Source organism: Saimiri boliviensis, chromosome 4 (genome assembly GCF_048565385.1).
Source record: "Saimiri boliviensis isolate mSaiBol1 chromosome 4, mSaiBol1.pri, whole genome shotgun sequence".
Taxonomy (NCBI): Eukaryota; Metazoa; Chordata; class Mammalia; order Primates; family Cebidae; genus Saimiri; species Saimiri boliviensis.
The window spans coordinates 75,857,102-75,875,062 of NC_133452.1; the positions used below are offsets into that span (position 1 = coordinate 75,857,102).

At 35.1% G+C, this 17,961-nt stretch overlaps 1 pseudogene; it reads left to right on the forward strand.

The window, feature by feature from the left end:
• The first annotated feature begins 1,032 nt into the window (after nt 1-1,032).
• LOC101043913 (COP9 signalosome complex subunit 5 pseudogene) lies at nt 1,033-1,933 on the forward strand (annotated as a pseudogene).
• Nucleotides 1,934-17,961: the final 16,028 nt, after the last annotated feature.

Here is a 17,961-nt window from a genome sequence, read left to right on the forward strand (position 1 = left end):
TGCTGCCTTTCCTACTAAAGAGGATTAATACACTAAATATACTTTATTTATATATCCTATGCATTCACCACTTGAATACAATGCAAATAAACCTTAGTTTATATAACATTCATCAATTTTGCTATATTCTTTTTCTTTGACTTATTGTGAAAAAATGCTATCCTCGGGTATTTGGCAGATTTCTCACCAGTGCAAAAATGCAGAAAAATAAATGTGAAATGGTTTCACTAGATTCTTTATGAGGTTATGCTTGGCTGGGTGATTGATTCATCAGTTGAATACAGTGGGAAAGTTGCCCTTTAGATGTTTTTAACTATAGAAATAATGTGATAAAAATCAGTTGCAAATCACATAGCTAAATTTCTAGTATTACATTAAAAGGTAATCATATCACACATAATAAAATAGTATCTTTTGTAAAGTGGATCATAATATTTTAAAAATATACTGTTACTGATTTTGAAATTAAAATGATGTTGCCAAAATTTACTTGCTCCAAATGACTTAAGTGAAAGGCTCATTACAGAAAAAAAAAAAAAAAAAAAAAAAAAAAAAAAAAAAAAAAAGCTACGGCTATCTCAAGAATCTAATTAAGAGTTTGCACCAGGCATGGTGGCTCACGCCTGTAATCCCATCACTTTGGGAGACCAAAGAGGGTGAATCACTTGAGGTCAGGAGCTCGAGATCAGCCTGACCAATACGGTAAAACCCATCTCTGTTAAAAGTACAAAAAATTAGCTGGGCATGGTGGTGTGTGCCTGTAATTCTAGCTACTCAGGAGGCTGAGGCAGGAGAATTGCTTGGACTCAGGAGGTGGAGGCTGCAGTGAGCTGAGATCGCTGCCACTGCACGCCAGCCTGGGTGATAGAGCGAGACTCCATTTCAAATATAATAATAATAATAATAAATACAAATAAAATTTAAAAATAAAAGTTTGCTCCTGTGGTGTATAGGGTCCAAAGCCCACGCACAGAGACCTAGGGAGCTAAAGTTGCACCTTGGCTCCAAAAGCACAAGTTCAATTCCTCAGTGATGGCGGCCTCTGGGAGCGGGATGGTCCAGAAAACCTGGGAACCGGCCAAAAACATGCATGAAGCTCAGAGTATCAATGAAATCTACAAATATGACAAGAAGTAGCAGCAAGAAATACTGGCAGCAAAACCCTGGGTTAACAATCACCATTACTTTAAAGTACTGCAAAATCTCAGCGTTGGCTCTGCTGAAGACGGTGACGCATGCCAGATCGGGGGCAACTTGGAAGTTATGGGTTGGATGACAGGAAAGGTGGATGGTAAAACCACAGTTATTATGGGCCGTTTTACTTTGCTTGTAGAAGACACGGATACCTGAGAAAATGCCCAGGCTGCTGCATATGAGTACACGACCACATACATAGAAAATGCCAAACAGGTTGGCTGCCTTAAAAATACAATCAGATGGTATTATAGGCACCCTGGCCATGGCTGCTGGCTTTCTGGGATCATGTTAGTACTCAGCTGCTCAATAAGCAGTTCCAGGAACCATTTACAGCAGTGGTGATTGATCCAACAAGAATAGTATCTGCAGGGAAAGTGAATCTTGATGCCTTTAGGGTATACCCAAAGGGCTACAAATCTCCTAATAAAGGACCTTCTGAGTACCAGACTATCTCGCTTAATAAAAGACTTTGGTGTACAATGCAAACAATGTTATGGCTTAGAAGTCTTGTATTTGTAATCCTCTTTGGGTTGCAAACTGCTTGAGCTTCTGTGGAATAAATATTGGGTGTGTACACTGAGTTTAATTGTTAGGTTTAGAAACACAGGATCGAAAATCAGAAGACAAACTTGCCAAAGCCACCAGAGACAACAGTAAAACTGCCATAGAAGCTATCCATGGATTCATGTCTCAGGTTATTAAGGATAAACTGTTTGATCAGAATAACATCTCTTAAAGAGTCATTGAGAAGCCCTTTTGCCCAAAAGACAAAGTGAGAAAAATACTCAAGTAATACTTTAAAACCAGTTACCGAAAATCTGATTAGAAGTATAAGGTGTTCTGACATGTCTTGAATATTAACATCCTGTAATAAAACTCTTTAAAATGAAAAAAAAAAGTGCTTTTTTTTTTAACACAAATTCATTGATCTACATTAGCTACCTTTTTACTTAGGTTTTTTTTCCTTCTAATTTCTCGATCTTTTTTGAAAAATGAGAGAAACAGAACTTTATTAACGACTATCTTTTGTCAAAGTTAAATCGAGCACTTACATTACTGACCACACTTATTCTCATAATTTTACAGGACACTATAATTTCCAAGGAAGGTTTTCATATTAGTTCTGACTTCTACTTTTAAAATATTGGATAGCTAATGAATTTTAAAAACAAAACAAATACAAATTAAGCTTTAGATAAATGGATTTCATAGAAATCAAATACTTATCTGTGTAGAGCTTATATCATATTTGCTTTTGATATAAAATTTAAGTCAGAATTTATTGCATTTAGGTTTAGCTAATCTTTATTTTGAAAGCCAAATAATCAAAAATAAAAACAGCTGACAAAACTCATTTTATTTAAATAAAACGTGGTGTGTATAACATGGTTTTAAACATCTTTCAGAAAACAGAACGCAAAATCATATTTTATGTATATATTTATAATAAAAATTTTATCTGAAACATTGAAATATTACTAAAAGTTCTATTCAAGTACTTGATCGATATCCATGTAATTGTTGAAGTAAAATTGACAGATGTACACCTCTGCTGATTTCTTTTCTACGAAAAGCTTGTCAGATTTTGGTGTTTTCTCTCTCTCTCTCTCTCTCTCTCTCTCTCTTTTACTGGTAATCTTGTAAATGGCAAACCTGAATATGGGAAGCTGGGAAGCCCCTAGTTTTCTAGAAAGTATCTAATTAGGGGGAAGCAAGTGTAGGATCACATCTCTTGGAATTCTTCTAAATGTTAAATCATAAGAATCTATACTATATTGCCACATAGATTCGTTATATTCTCTTCAGAAGTATAACCTTGCATTCAGTGTTTCCCAGTGTTTCTAACAAAAGCTCAACTGAAAGAAATAATGCTTATGCAACATTGTTTGGAAAATATGCAGTGCCTCTATTATTTTACATAAGAAAGGGTATACTCCTGAATTTAGCCAGACCATCCAAAAGCATGATAGCCCTTTTGAAGGATGGCATTGTTCCAAGTGGGACTTGGTAAGAAATATGGGACTAAAGAGAAGACAATATGACAAATTTCAGAAGTTATTTATACCACTTATTATAAGGGTGTGGTATTAATAGATGAAAATATTTAATGCAGGATATTATACAGTGTCCTTTTAATGAGTACCCTTGAAGAAATTTATCTCTCTTTCTATGAACAGGAGTATCTTTGCTTCTCTAAGTATTTGATTTTTCTTTTGTTTAAAAACATTGATAATCTATTCATATAATCAACCAAACTTCATTTTGTTTAAAGTTGCTTCATAGCCAACTTTTAGCAAGTGCATTGGATAATGACATATATTTTGTAAGGTTCTCTTTTTTAACTTTTTTTCCTTGGATTAATCTTTTTATTATAATTTATTTTGCTTTATCTTGTATATATTTTAAGTTTCTTTTAATCTATTTTGGATCGATACCTAAGATACATAATTTGGTGCAGAGTGAGAGAGAGAAGAACAAAGAAGAGGAGAGAAGAGAAAAGAAAAGATAAAGGAAGAGAAGGGAGAATTAGAAAATTCTGTTTGGTATTTCTCCTATTATGAGTAATAGACTCCTACAAAAAAAGGGATAGTAGAAATAGAATTGGTGATTTCTCATTCAGTTTACAGTAACATATTTTTCCTGTGAAAATTTAAGAAATTTTTATAAATTTTTTAAATGATATTTAGATTAACTTTAAAGAAAGCTGTTGGATTGGATCAAGATAGATGAATTTCGAATAAAAAAAAATTGGAGGTTTTCAGTAGTCAATAAATAAGTTTTTATCTTAGCTTCTTTTGGTTTTTAACTTTTTTTTCTTTTTTTTTTTGAGATGGAGTTCCGCTGGAGTGCAATGGAGCGATCTCGGCTCAGCGCAACCTCAGTCTCCTGGGTTCAGGCAATTCTCCTGCCTCAGCCTCTCGAGTAGCTGGGACTACAGGCACGCACCACCATGCCCAGCTAATTTTTGTATTTTTAGTAGAGACGGGGTTTCACTATGTTGACCAGGATGGTCTCGATCTCTTGACCTCGTGATCCACCCTCCTCGGCCTCCCAAAGTGTTGGGATTATAGGCTTGAGCCACTGCGCCCGGCCGAACTTTTTTTTTTCTTTTGTGGAGACGTGGGCACACTATGTGGCCCAGGCTGATCTTGAACTCCCCCCTCAAGAGATCCTCTTGCCCTAGCCTCCCAAAGTGCTGGAATTACAAGTGTGAGCCACTGCACTCAGCTTATCATAGGTTTTTAATAGGCAGTTTAATAGTTTATTTAACTATTAGCTCAGGCAGGCTAGTTTTCAGAATATGAATTGGGTATTATATTAATACTAAAAGTAGGCACTAAAGCAAAATCTGGATTATTTCAGTCACAGAGTTTATTCTCTCATACTGTCCGCGATTTTGGTTCTAAAGGAAACTGAATGAAAAAGTTTGTCTTTGAAATCTATTACCTTACTAGAAAATCTCTTAAAGTAGTTCTCGAGTGTATGACCTTTTACTGAGATATAATAAAACAGCAACTTGATTACCGGTAATTGTTAGTGTGAACTTTACTGATAGTTAAATTTGTAAAAAGACAAACGGTTTTGTTTGTGTGGGATCAAAAATGCATTTCAAGGAGTTTATTATGATAGTTTCTAAGATTGGAAAACCTTGGCCTGAATCCAAAACTGAAAGAAACCGGCTTCAATATTCAACGCTAAAGCATTCATGAGAGAGAGGCAGTCATTCAGAAAGCTGAGTTCAACATAGAACAAAATGAAAAGCACAGCCTCTCAGACCACTCCCTCCTTCCACCTTCTCAGATTGCAAATACAATATTTCCATTATCAGAAGATCCATTTTCACGTCAGAGCTGCTGCTAAAACAGCCTAACTGGAGGGAGAAGAAATGGCAAAACAGTAAAAAGAAATGCTTTGTAAATCACCCTTCAAAAGCTGTCCTGGGAGGAATGTGATATATCTCAGCATCTTATGTGTTTAGCAAATAATTTCAGCTGTGCATTCTAAACGTAGCTTTCCCTCCTTTACCTAATTACCGAAATATGTGCTGCAGTTTGCAGAACTTCGCCACTGTCATAACTTTTCTTGAAGTTCAGCCAACCAATGATAATAAAGCTGTCACGAGATTAAAGGGGGCTGCAAGTCATTGCTTCTGACATTTATATGTACCATGGGAAATGCAAACAAGTATGTGGAGTTATTAGTAATATTATGGGCTTCGAATCCTTAAAACAGAGCGCTTAAGACATCTGCCTCGGTAAGGAAGGCGAGAATTGAGGTAAATCCAAATTGTGTCCTCCCGTTGTCTAGAACTGGAAGCCAGTCTCAAGAAAGCACGGGGAGTGGTTTACACCATTTCCTTCCTGTGGCATTGGTATGAAGCATATGCCTCACACACACACCCTCAGAAGGGATAATTTTGGTTGTGGAGGAAAGAAAATTGTAAAACTTTACAAACAACCCTTGGGGCCTCTGTTGGGAGCCTTCTCTAGCCTGGCCTCATGTCATTAATTTTAGCACCAGCTCTGGGCTTGGAGCAAGACAAGGCAGTATAAGGATGCAGAAAAACTCTCCTCAGAGGTTTTATAAAGAAGTGTATTTGTTTTTTGTTCAGTGAAGGATACCAAATTAGGAACAAAAGTTTAGAGGAAAAAAACACTATATTGTTTTGAAAACGGTAGGAAAACTCACGTTTTGTCATTGAGTCCTATCTTTATTTTTCTTTCTTTCTTCACTTTAAAAAAAAATCTTATTCTCATCTCTTTTCTGTCTTCCTGTTGGTTTTGAGGTGTATCAAAAAGAAGTTCGGTGTAGGTCTGAAACATTTGTCTTTTCCTTTCAGTCATGCAAAACGGCAGTGCACTTCCTTATCTTTGGTGGTAATAGAGTCCCAAAAAACTAGGCTGATTCAGAGCTATTCTTTCTCAAACACAAAAACATTTTAATTATTTAAAGTAATCTTTTAAAATTGTTATTTTGATGCTGATTTTCAGCCATAAATTTGGCTTCTGGAGATGAGTTAGTGAATGCAGAAAATACTGGCTCTTTGTAGTTGATATGTTGATAATTTGAAACCAGATATTTTCCAGGAAAGTCTTGACTCTGAAAATACTGCACGCAAGCCTTTCTGATTTGTTTATCTCTCTTCTACTCTAGGAAACTGCAGTTTGAGTGTGATTAGTGCAAAGATACTAAATTGCATAGGATAAGGCGCTAGAGGTGTTTAAGAGGAAATAGGATATGGGGGAAAGGGACTGGGAGTTCTGAAGCATTTGGCATAGTTTTGATTCTGCTAATAACTATAATTATCACCAAATGAGCACCCACTATATTCCAGGCACTGTGTTAGGTGCTTTCCACAAACAGAATTCATTTAATTAGGACTTAGGTTTTCTACCCGCAATGATCTTATTTAAGGAAGCAGATTTTTTTTTTCTTCAAATGATTAAACATTGCTTAGAGTGAATTTTATTTTAAGTCTAAATTTAGGACTTAACATTTCAATCTAGGGAATGAAAGCAAACCTTAGTAATTGCTCATAATGTTTATTTTGTAACTACCTATTATGAAGATGAATTAACTAAAATGGACTGAGTCTACCAGTGATCAAGGAGAAAAGTGCTAATTTGCAGAAGCTCGTGACCTGGTTTCTTAGTTAATAAATTATTTCTTGTCAACTAAACGTTGTATCGTGTCATCAACATAAATTAGTGATGGTCTATGTGTTTAAGTCCAGAAGAATCAATGAGGCTAAAATAAATTAGACCAATGGAAATGTAGTATTTTTTTTGCAATGTATTGAATGTACCACTTAATATGGTCATGCTATTATCACTAGTTTAGTATTTAAGGTTAAAATTTGCCTGTGGTCTAACAGCATTTGAAGGGAGGAGGATGAAATATGAAAAATAATTACTGGTAGAGTATCATTAGTGGTGGTCCTGTCAAATAGTCTCCTGTAAGTACCCCCTTCTCTGACAAAATTTATGTCTTTCTTTGTATTAAATAATTTCCTGTCCACACTGTACCCTGTATGCATTTTTAATTATTCTACAATTTTTAAATCTGTAGTAGTGTTTTTTTTTTTTTGTATGAAGAAACTACTGTCAAACACAAAATTTCAAAGATAGTGAATTATAATTTTGTATTCAAATTTTGTTTTATTAAGTAGGAAGAATATGATTCAACAAGGGATATAAAGCAACTCAAAAGTACCAAATACTAATTTTTAAAAGTAGTGACAGCTAGTCATGTTTTTGTGTTTATTTAAGTAACTTAACAGGATTCTAAGATATTCAAAGAAACATTGAAATGTAAGATTTTAAATTTCTAGAGCAAAAACCTTCTAAGCATTGGCTCCAGCAGGCACAATTTTCTCTGACATGCTTGATGTGCATTTTCACATGACCTTTTCAGGGTTAGGACTAAGACTAAGAAGTTTTACCAATAAGGGAGAAGAAAAGACTTAGGGCAGAGGAGCAAAGCAGAAGTGTAAATAGTGAATGTGGTGTGGAATGAAGATATTTGAATCTGAATAGTGAGTTAATGATTCAATTAGTTTTTCACTTTGTTAAACGACATTAATCCTTCTTTATCAGGTCCCCATATTGAAGTCTTTTGAAAAGTAAAATGCAAAGGATCTTAAGGAGAACAATTCTGAGAGACAGAGCCTTTTAAAATCATTAATGCTTCCCAAATACATGCTGCCTATTGGCAATGATGTGGATGTAGCAGATATTGTTTTAGAGGTCTCGAGACTTGAATAAGGATAGTTCCAATGGCCATACAGTAGTTTTGAAGGGGTTCCTATCCGAAGTAGGCTTATAAAATGTGTACTCTATTTTTAAACCGTGGAAAGAGAGTTATTTTAAGCTGAAAAACTGGGGAAGAGGGGATTTGAAAATAGCTGATTAAATATATAAGCAGAAGGTTTCAAATACAAATTCTTACTACATTGAAAAGGTAAAAATGATACTGAGAATTTCTTTTTTACATTCTGTTGTGCATTTAAATCTTCAGCATTCTCTAAATTTAAAATATAAACCTAGGGACTAAAAACTTTTAAGCTTAATTATGATTGCCGTTTTTGTTGTCCTTATAATCATCATCAAAAGCATTTTATTAAACATTTAGGCATACCTGATGCAAATCTAACAAATTAAAGGTGGAAGTCCCTGTCCTGAATATTTACAATTTAACAGATGTTAAATTGTTTCACTAAACCTATAAAGGGCATAAAGAAAAATGGAAATTTGCTAAAGAAAATTACCCAAAGGATAGTGAAAATACAACCAAGGGAGCCTAATGATACCAGGTCAAATTGACAGAATTCATAAAGATTGTGAATTTTTACTAGAAATGGGTTTTATTTCAAACACAAATCAAAACTCTAACTCTGTTAACAAATATATGGTAATGGTCTGTTGGAATCTGCTTTAGCATGGTTACTTTTAAATTAGGCTTTAATTGTCTCTACATTTATGTGTAAGTGTGTGTGCTAGACAAACCTTTTTTTTTAGGAGTCTCACTCTGTCGCCCAGGCTGGAGTGCAGTGGCATGATCTCAGCTCACTGCAACTTCTGCCTCCCGGGTTCAAGCGATTCTCCTGCCTCAACTTCCCGAGTAGCTGGGACTATGGGCGCATGCCCACTGGGCCCAGCTAATTGACAAACTATTTTTTCTTTTACTATGTTAAGTGTTTTTCAGTGAAATGTTGATTTTATATCCTAAGTGATTTTTTTCTCTTGAATTATATGCAGGTAAACCCAGTCTAGCTCTAAATTGTCATAAAGTTGGATTATTACTGCTTTCAATAGTATCAGTGTAGCAAATGAATCTAGTGATAGATGCAAAGAAGGAGAAAACCATGGAAGCTGCAAAGTTATACAGTTTGTAGAATAAGAACCGAACAAACGCTACATGTTAAAAAGTTTTGGTTAACCTCTTAGGTAGAATATCAGATAATCTTTTTAATAGAATGGTTTCTACAGTATTTCCATATTCAAAGTAATTTTTACATACGATATTTGATTTTGCCTAGAAAATATTTGGTATTCTAAGACGGTACCAAGGTAATAAAAGATGCTTTATAGGTATAAGGGTAGAGCAAGGGAGAAAGATCAGACATGCAAATGAGGAAATTAACTGAAAGAAGAAACAATTTAGGTGAAGTTGAATCCACATGTGACTCTTAACTGATACAAATGCAAGAAATGGGACATCTACTTTTACATAGCTAGGGGATGTGATGAAGAGCCTGAAGTTTGACTGCTTGGCTGACTTTTAGCAAGTCATTGAAATTCTTTGTGACTCAGTTTCTTCACCTGTAATGTAAAGAATATTGTCATTCTACATCTTTGACTTAGTCTGACGATAAAAGATTATGTATGTGAAATTTGTAGGCCAGTGCCTGGCATTTAGCAATTGCTCAATAAACGTTAGCTCTTGTGATGATCTTGATTGCCTTGGTCTAAATACATCACAAAAAATTCTCATTTAAGGTTGAAAATTATGACTCTTCTAGAGCATGTATTGGAAAAAGGGAAGATGTTAGCTGAGGGAATTCAATGGAAAGTTCTGGGATTATTTTTCAAATATATAGGAATAGAGGGAATGAGTTCTTAATTTAAACATAAGGAATTAAATCCTGTTACTTCATTTATTACGTTTTAGGAAATTCATTATCTCACTCCTCTCAATATTTCAGAAATTATTTTCACATGATGGTTCTCATCAAGGTGTCGCTTGATTCTGTAAAATTTTACTTTTTAAATACAAGAAAATAGAAAAAATAAGTAATTTTAGAAGTCCAGATCTGCACAAAACCTTAATCCAGACAAAAGCATTTTTAAATTTAATTCCAGGTTTGGAAAAGGAAGGTTAATCTAAAACTCAATCACTACATGTATCTTTTAAATACCTTTTAGCATGTCATTAAATACCTATTGATTGTAATTGTAAAGTTAACTATGTGTTACTAGCATTTTTTTCCTGATTATATATTTCCTATATCATCCATTGCATAAAATTGACCAGAAATCTATACTCCCTCTTTTTCCTGGCTCAAATATGGGTTATTGCACTCAATTTGTCTCATAGTAGCTTTTTTGGGGGATCAAGCTACTTTTCTTTCTGATCCAAAACCTAGCGTAAGATGAGTAAGTAACATGACTTTGATCCCTAAAGAGCAATTAGGCTTAGAAATATTGGATCTTGTTATTCTATCAATGTAGGGTGTAGAGCATAGTTTTTAACACATGGTTTCAACAAATCATACCAAACTATTCCCCCAGAAACTCCAGTGCCAAACATTTACAACTTTCAGCAAATGAATAATCCTTAGTTACTCTAAGAAAACAATTAAAAATGTGGAATCGATTAACCAGCAATAGGTTTTTATCAAAAGGATTTTAACAAAGGCACAGTATTTTCTCTTGGAGGGAAAATTGAAGAAAAAAAGACATTGGAAACAAAACAAAGGAATAAAAAATCTATTATGGTGAGTGTTCTTTGAAACACTATAGTACTTCATCACAAGTTAACTTTTAGTTAGAGCTGCCATTTGCTAAGCATTAAATCATTGCTGAAGAGTTTTACAAACAATGTGAATGTTGAATATTTGGATTTTTTTTTTTTTTTTTTTTTTTTTTTTGCCCAAGGCAAACACTTTACATCTCTGGCTAACCTATCCCAGATTAAAACAGTTGAAAAAGAAAACATAAGGCCCATCCCTCTTTTTCAAAAAGAACCACATTCTTTCATTACTGCAGAGTGATCCTCTCAGAATTAAGGAAAGAGGGCCAAGAAAATGCAAAAACAGATAACTTCATATGAAACTTACAGAATTTTTCTTTCTTCAGGTCCCTGCAATTAGTTTCCATTCCAAATATTAAAAGAGCATCAGTGTTACCCATAAATAGCAGTACCCTTTTGCTGTAACTCTGGAGTCATCACTTATGTGAAAACATTACATGTATTTTAAAAAATATGTCATACCTTTCTTTTTGAATCCTTTGCTTTGCTGACAGGGTCGCTGCCCTGCTTTAGTGATTAACAGGTGGGAATCTGTACTGGTGACTTTTCATAACAAAAACAAAACCTGTATTTCAGGAATGCTTTTTCAGCATTTCCTTGTATCCTTGCCTATTTTCAGCTTCTACACTTTCAGCGAGTTAGTCAATTACGTGTATGTGTTCAAGGCTGATTTTTCCTGTGTGCTTATTATAATTAATTCTCCTTTATGAATAATCCTTTAGATGAAGACATTGATGAAAAGCAAGCAGCAGTCCTTTCTGCAGATTGAGTTTATGCCCCATTTCTTTTAAACACGTTGTCTTCACAAATAATATTTTCTGGCATTAACATATTCTACATCCTGTTGCATGTTTGGCTGAATTCTTTTCTTCCTAGTCTTGAAAAATTACATTGGCTTTTCACTTATCTCCTAGTAATGAATCTTGCGGACCAAGCATAGTAGCTCACTTATCTCTTCACAACCCCACATGGTGGAGCAGTGCGGGCTTGTTTGCATCATTTTAAAGATCTGAAGTGAGAGTGAATGGAGAGGTGAGTAAAGCAAAATGTATTTCAAAGGAGTTTTGGAATTGCACTTGGAAAGCATTTTATTTCTTGTTAATACGTACTGAACATCAAGGCACATGTTCCTCCTTACCACCAGATAAGACTGACTCCAGAAGGCTAGTTGCCTTCAATGATTGCACTTTCTAAAAATTCAAAGGTCATGTGGAGTTAAAGATCCATCACAGTTCTTTAAAAAAAAGAGTGGAAATGTGGACAGGAGGTGAGAAAGAGGGGGTTGCTCATGCATACCAAGCACTTTGAAGATGAAAGGCTCTAATGAGTGTTAAAAATGATGATAACATAATAACACACCCTTCAACATTTATTTAGCTACTTCCTCCAGAAAATTTTTGGGTTGTGGGATAGAGGGGTTTGATTTTAAGAAAAAGTGCCACATTGGCTGAAGAAGAAAAATTATATGTGCTTAAATCATTAGTTGGTGCCCAAGTCAGTCTTGAGGACTCTTAATGTTCAGCTTCAAAGAGGTAAGATAAACATGGCCAGCACTGACTAAAAGGTAAACACAGCACCAGAAGTCCTACCTCCTCCATTGAAGTCAGAGGGAATGAAGAAAACCTTTGTCACATTTTGCCTACTTTGTTATTGCTGTAACAGAACATACATTTCTTCATACAAATGAGTCCCACATTATTTATAATTGAAAAGAGATAGCGTTTGAAAATCACGTATTAATTTTAGGTGTATATGACCTTCTGTTACATGATTATTTTCCAGGGTTACTAGTAACCTATCACTAGTAGGAGATGGTCCATTGCAACATTGCTACAGAATTGAAACATTAATCAAATATATTTTTAAAAATCATGGTATCACTAGGTTCCAATGTGGCAAGTTAAAATCCAAGTAAATGAATAAAATTCTCTAAAAAACAAGTTTAAAAATGTTTCATTTTAAATTGGTTGTTTAGCAAAATAAACTTAAAACTTAGCCTAGTTTTTTGTTTGTTTGTTTGTTTGTTTGTGAGACAGAGTTTCGCTCTTGTTACCCAGGCTGGAGTGCAATGACGCGATCTCGGCTCACCGCAACCTCCGCCTCCTGGGTTCAGGCAATTCTCCTGCCTCAGCCTCCTGAGTAGCTGGGATTACAGGCATGCGCCACCATGCCCAGCTAGTTTTTTATTGTATTTTTAGTAAAGACGGGGTTTCACCACGTTGACCAGGATGGTCTTGATCTCTTGACCTCGTGATCCACCCGCCTCGGCCTTCCAAAGTGCTGGGATTACAGGCTTGAGCCACCGTGCCCAGCCCAACTTAGCCTAGTTTTAAAATTCACCATTCTGATATTGAAATGTAATACAATTTTTCATGATCATGATCATTACCTAATTTAATTTCTAAGTTAAGGTTTTTCAATAAATATGTGAGTAGACCTATTAATAAACTTGTAACTGAAGTAATTTCTGTATTTTAAACATTATAAGGAAGGAAAAGGGTGTGATTCTTCCCTGGTTCTGATAATTTATTCTGTGAAGTGGGAGACCTGTTAGTGAAACACTCATAGTGTCTCATCTCCCACTTACCTGTAACAGGTAGGCAGGGTATTGTGGGACTCAGTAAACTGGGATGAGCTATACTGGTGATACCCAAAGAGTTGATGCCCCAATGGGACTTTATTATACAGGTTTCTATAGCTTGATCTTGAACTTCATGAATGTTGACCTCCTAACACATGTGCTCAGGCCAGGAAACTTTGTAGACCCAGGCATGCTATAAGGACCTCAATAAATTGTGGAGGCAAATATTTCCTAGAAAAATACCCCTTTTCAACAGATCTTTTAGGCATTGGTAGGGTGGAATATAAGATCTACTGATTTTTAAATTGCAAAAATGCTATTTGGGACTGAAAGTTTTTATCCTTTCAAAATTTATATGTCGAAGACCTAAATTCTAATAACATAATGGTATTTGAAGGTGTAGTGTTTTGTGAATAAGTAGGTTTGCATTAGGTTATGAGCATGGATCCCCCATGATGGCATTAGTGTTCTTATAAGAAAAGAAAGAGAGACCAGAGATCCCCCTTTCTCTGCCTTCTGAAGACACTGTGAGAAGATGGTGCTATGCACACCAAAGAGAACTCTCGATAGGAACCAAATCTGATGGCACCTTGATCTTGGACTTCTCAGCTCCAGAACTGTGAGAAATAAATGTTCATGGAATACCAGTCTATGGTATTTTGTTACAGTAGCCAAACAAACTATACAAATGCTGAGTTCGTTTGATACGCAACACAGATGAGGTTCTAGAATTAAATTGTTAGTGTCCGGCATAAGTTATCAATGCACAGCGGGAACAGAAATCAAGAACTTCTCAATATACAGGTGGGGAAAAAAGGGTAACCAGCATAAGTCATGTCATCATTACAAATTTATAAATATTGCAGGATATCATCAATATCTCAAATACTACTCTCAGAGAGGAAACATGCTCAGGTAGAATATTCTTTATAGAGGATCACAGTAATAGCCCAAAAAGTCTGCTCAAGAGAATTCTTCCAGTAGAATAAATTGACAGGCAATTAGCATAGATAGACTAGCATTCATGTGAGGCTATATAAAAAGGAAGATTCATAGCTGTCCTACTTCACTCAAACATTTCTGGGCCTTTGCTTCATCTTTAGGAATATATGTGCTATTTTCTAGATGGAGGATTGCATTGTGGAAAATTTCTGTGAAGACTGGAAATGTCTTGCTTTGAGGCAGGGCTATCATCATTTTGCAAATCTCATTAACTTATTGCAGTCTCCAAAATTTGGGATATTTGATATTTGACACTGAGCTAATTCAACTTCTGAAATCCTTAAGGAAGCATGTATATTCCTATAGGACTCTGGGCAGTAGGTTGAAGGAACTTCAGTTTCACCTAGGCATCAATAATCTCCATGGTTGAAACAGAATAGGATGAGATAAAGGTGAGATAGTGGGGTGGATTTGGTATCTTGGACTTTCAGCTCTAAGAGAGAAATATTTTACTTTGTATCTAAGTTTCCTTTGATCTTTGAAGTTGGTTTTTAAACTTCATCTCTCTGGGAATGTGATAAAGGTATTGGAATGTGAGGCATCTTTTTTTCTGACATATGATTACAATATGTGAATTTATATAATTATTGGAATATCACTGTAATGTTATATTCTATATTAGATATAATGCAAAATGTGAATAGGCATGCCTTGGGATAGGAAATAGAGTTAATAGTGTACTTTAGCCTGGAGCACAGAGGGATCTTGCTGTTTATCTAATGTAGCTCAATCATTTAAAGATTTAAATCATTTTTGGTGGCAAAATATTTTCCATTATTTGTTCCCCTGAGAGAACACTCAGAAGAGGAATAGTTGGCTTTAGGAGCATAAACCCAGGAGCATGAGAATAGCTGTCTGAATAGCTTGTTGTTCTACATCCCATCCCTGAGGGCAATAGGCACTCCTTGAAAGATAACAGGCTAAATGGGATAATAGTGTATAAAGTGAAGGGTTCTAGTGAGATACATTTATTTCCTTTTTCCTAACAGTTCCTTAACATTTAGAGAGACATATATTAGCATAGCACTACTGTTTCTCCCCATCCACTTCATTATCCCTTCCCTAGGGTTGAAGAGAGACCTACCCAGACCTAAAAGGAAGCTCAGAGAAAGTGGCCAGGTCATTTCTCTCTTCTTTCCTTGGGAGTGAACACACGCTGTGCTGTAAGACACACTCAGCCCCTTCAGTGGGCAGTGAGGTCCAGGCTCACAGTGGCATTTTGTGGTTTGGGGAAGGAGGTGGTATTTAGAGATAGGAGAAGCAAGACTAACTTGGAAGGAATTAGGAAGCCCGATAATGCTGCATATGTGAGTTGTACCTCTGCTCTTGACTTTATCATTTAATGGTAGGTTTGTTTTGTTTTGCCACCTTATTTACTTTATTTCCGTGTTTCTCAATTTGCTTCAAGTCCAGGTGGAGAACAAGAATACTATTTTGGGGACCCCAAAACCTCCAATATTATCTATATTATATTGAAGATGTTACCAATCTTGCACTTACGGTCAGTACAAAGCTAACTTAGGAAGCCTGTTTTCTGGATTTGACATTAATAAATAATTTCCTCTGCCAAATCTACTAAGTGAATTCGTGACAAATTTAGAAATGTATCTATCAGGAGAGAAGGAGACTACTTAGTAATTGGTAATAAAATCGCAAAATAATTAGCATCAAGATAAGCCAAAATAAGCCATATTTCATTTAATGACTTTCTTTTCAATACCTGAGAAAGGCATATTATGAAAAAGTTGATTCTCTATGTTTAGTTTTTTAAAGTAAGCCTGAAAAAAAAAAGAATATTCTAGCACCACTACTACCCCACCCCATCTCCTACCCTTTCTATTTTCCCCATCCCCATCATACACATAATACTAACATTACTTAATATTGAGTTCTCAACATGTCCAGAACAACGTACTAAATTTGTAGATATATTATATAACAAATTATCACAATTCTTCAAATAGGGACCATTCATTTTTCAGATGAGGCACCTGAGGCATAGAAAGGTTAAATAAGTGGTCTGTAGTCCCAAATGTAGTAAAGAGCTGATCCAGGATTCAAACAAAAGTGGGTTGCGTCCAGAACCTAGATGCTGAAACCCTAAACCAACTGATTTTTGGATTATATTGCCAATGATATTAACAAGTGCCATGACTGTAGCTGAGATTCCTTGGGCTGCTTATGCTTCTTCCTAATAATTCTTTTCATTTGCATAATATGTTACTGCAGAGGAAATTCAGCCCCTTTTGATAAACACACAGATATTCATATAATAGTCTAATTCATATTTCTTCTTGTTTCGTAAAGGCTGAACATTTCATTAATACTACTTTATGGATGTGATTTTTTTTAAGCTATAGGAAAGGAGAGTGGCAGTCTGCAGGAGTTTATACATTCCCTGTTTTCTAGAACGAATCAAAGACAATTGTCTGAGTAGTGTAACACAAGATCTGTTCACAAGGATGTAATTGGGTAAAGTTATTACATAAAAATGTGTACTGAAAAAAACAGAAACAATTATATAAAACAAAGTTTTCTAAGATTACTATAAAAGAAGTAGAATAAAATCAGGCAAAACCAACATGACACAGGTAACTTGGGATCTCTCCCATTTATTCCATAAACAAATTCAGTAGAAGACCAGGGCTACACTAAAAATTTAACTTCACAAGTTTCATTCTTTCTTGAAAATGCATTTGCTTATCATATGCAGACTAATGGGTTGCATGAAAAATGTAATTTATAATGTACTATGGACTAAATGCTTTATGTTCTTAAAAATATTTTCCTTTAATGATACAATCCAGCATATGTAATTGAAGCTAGAGGCCTATGCTAAGTGTGTACAGTTAACTTTGACTTTGGTTTGTCACCTCACAGAGGACATGTAACATTTCTATTTTGAATCAAAGACAATTTTTAAAAATTATCTAATATGTTGTAATACATATGTGACACATATTTCATTTTGTGCAGTGTTTAGGTGGAGGAAATCTGCCATTTATTACCTCTATTGCTTGTCATAAATCAGAAACCAGGTGCCATTAAATATTTCCAGCAGTACTTTGAGGTATGTATTATTTACCCTAATTCATAGAAAATGAAGCTTTCTAGTCACAGAGGTTACATAAAATGGGCAGTGTCACATCACTGGGTAGGATCCGAGAGGGTCCAAGGGGTGCAAATCCAGCCCTGCAGTGTATATTTTTATCCACAAGTCTGTTTTGCTTCTCAACATGCTAACAATTGTACCTTATCAGCCTTGTCTTGGCAGTGTATAGTAGGTATCACCTGCATTTTTTTAATCATAGAATTTCAAATTTGATGAGGTTTTTCCTTATGTATAATTTCTTTTTCAGCCTTATAATCTTTCGGTTCTATCTTCAGAATCCTTGTGACTACTAAACTGGCTTAAGAACTTAAATCTAGATGAGATTAAAGATTAAGAAGCTTGAGAATAACAAGATAAACATTTAATCACTTTTGTCTTCACACCGAAAATATGTAAAGCATAAGCTTGCAGAGAAATGGGGAAGAACAATATGGTAACTGCTTTAGGCTCTTTATGAGTGTAGAGCTATTTAGCATCATAATAATTAAGCCCTTCTCTCAGGCTACAGTTTACTCTCAGAATTTCTGTCTGTATAAAT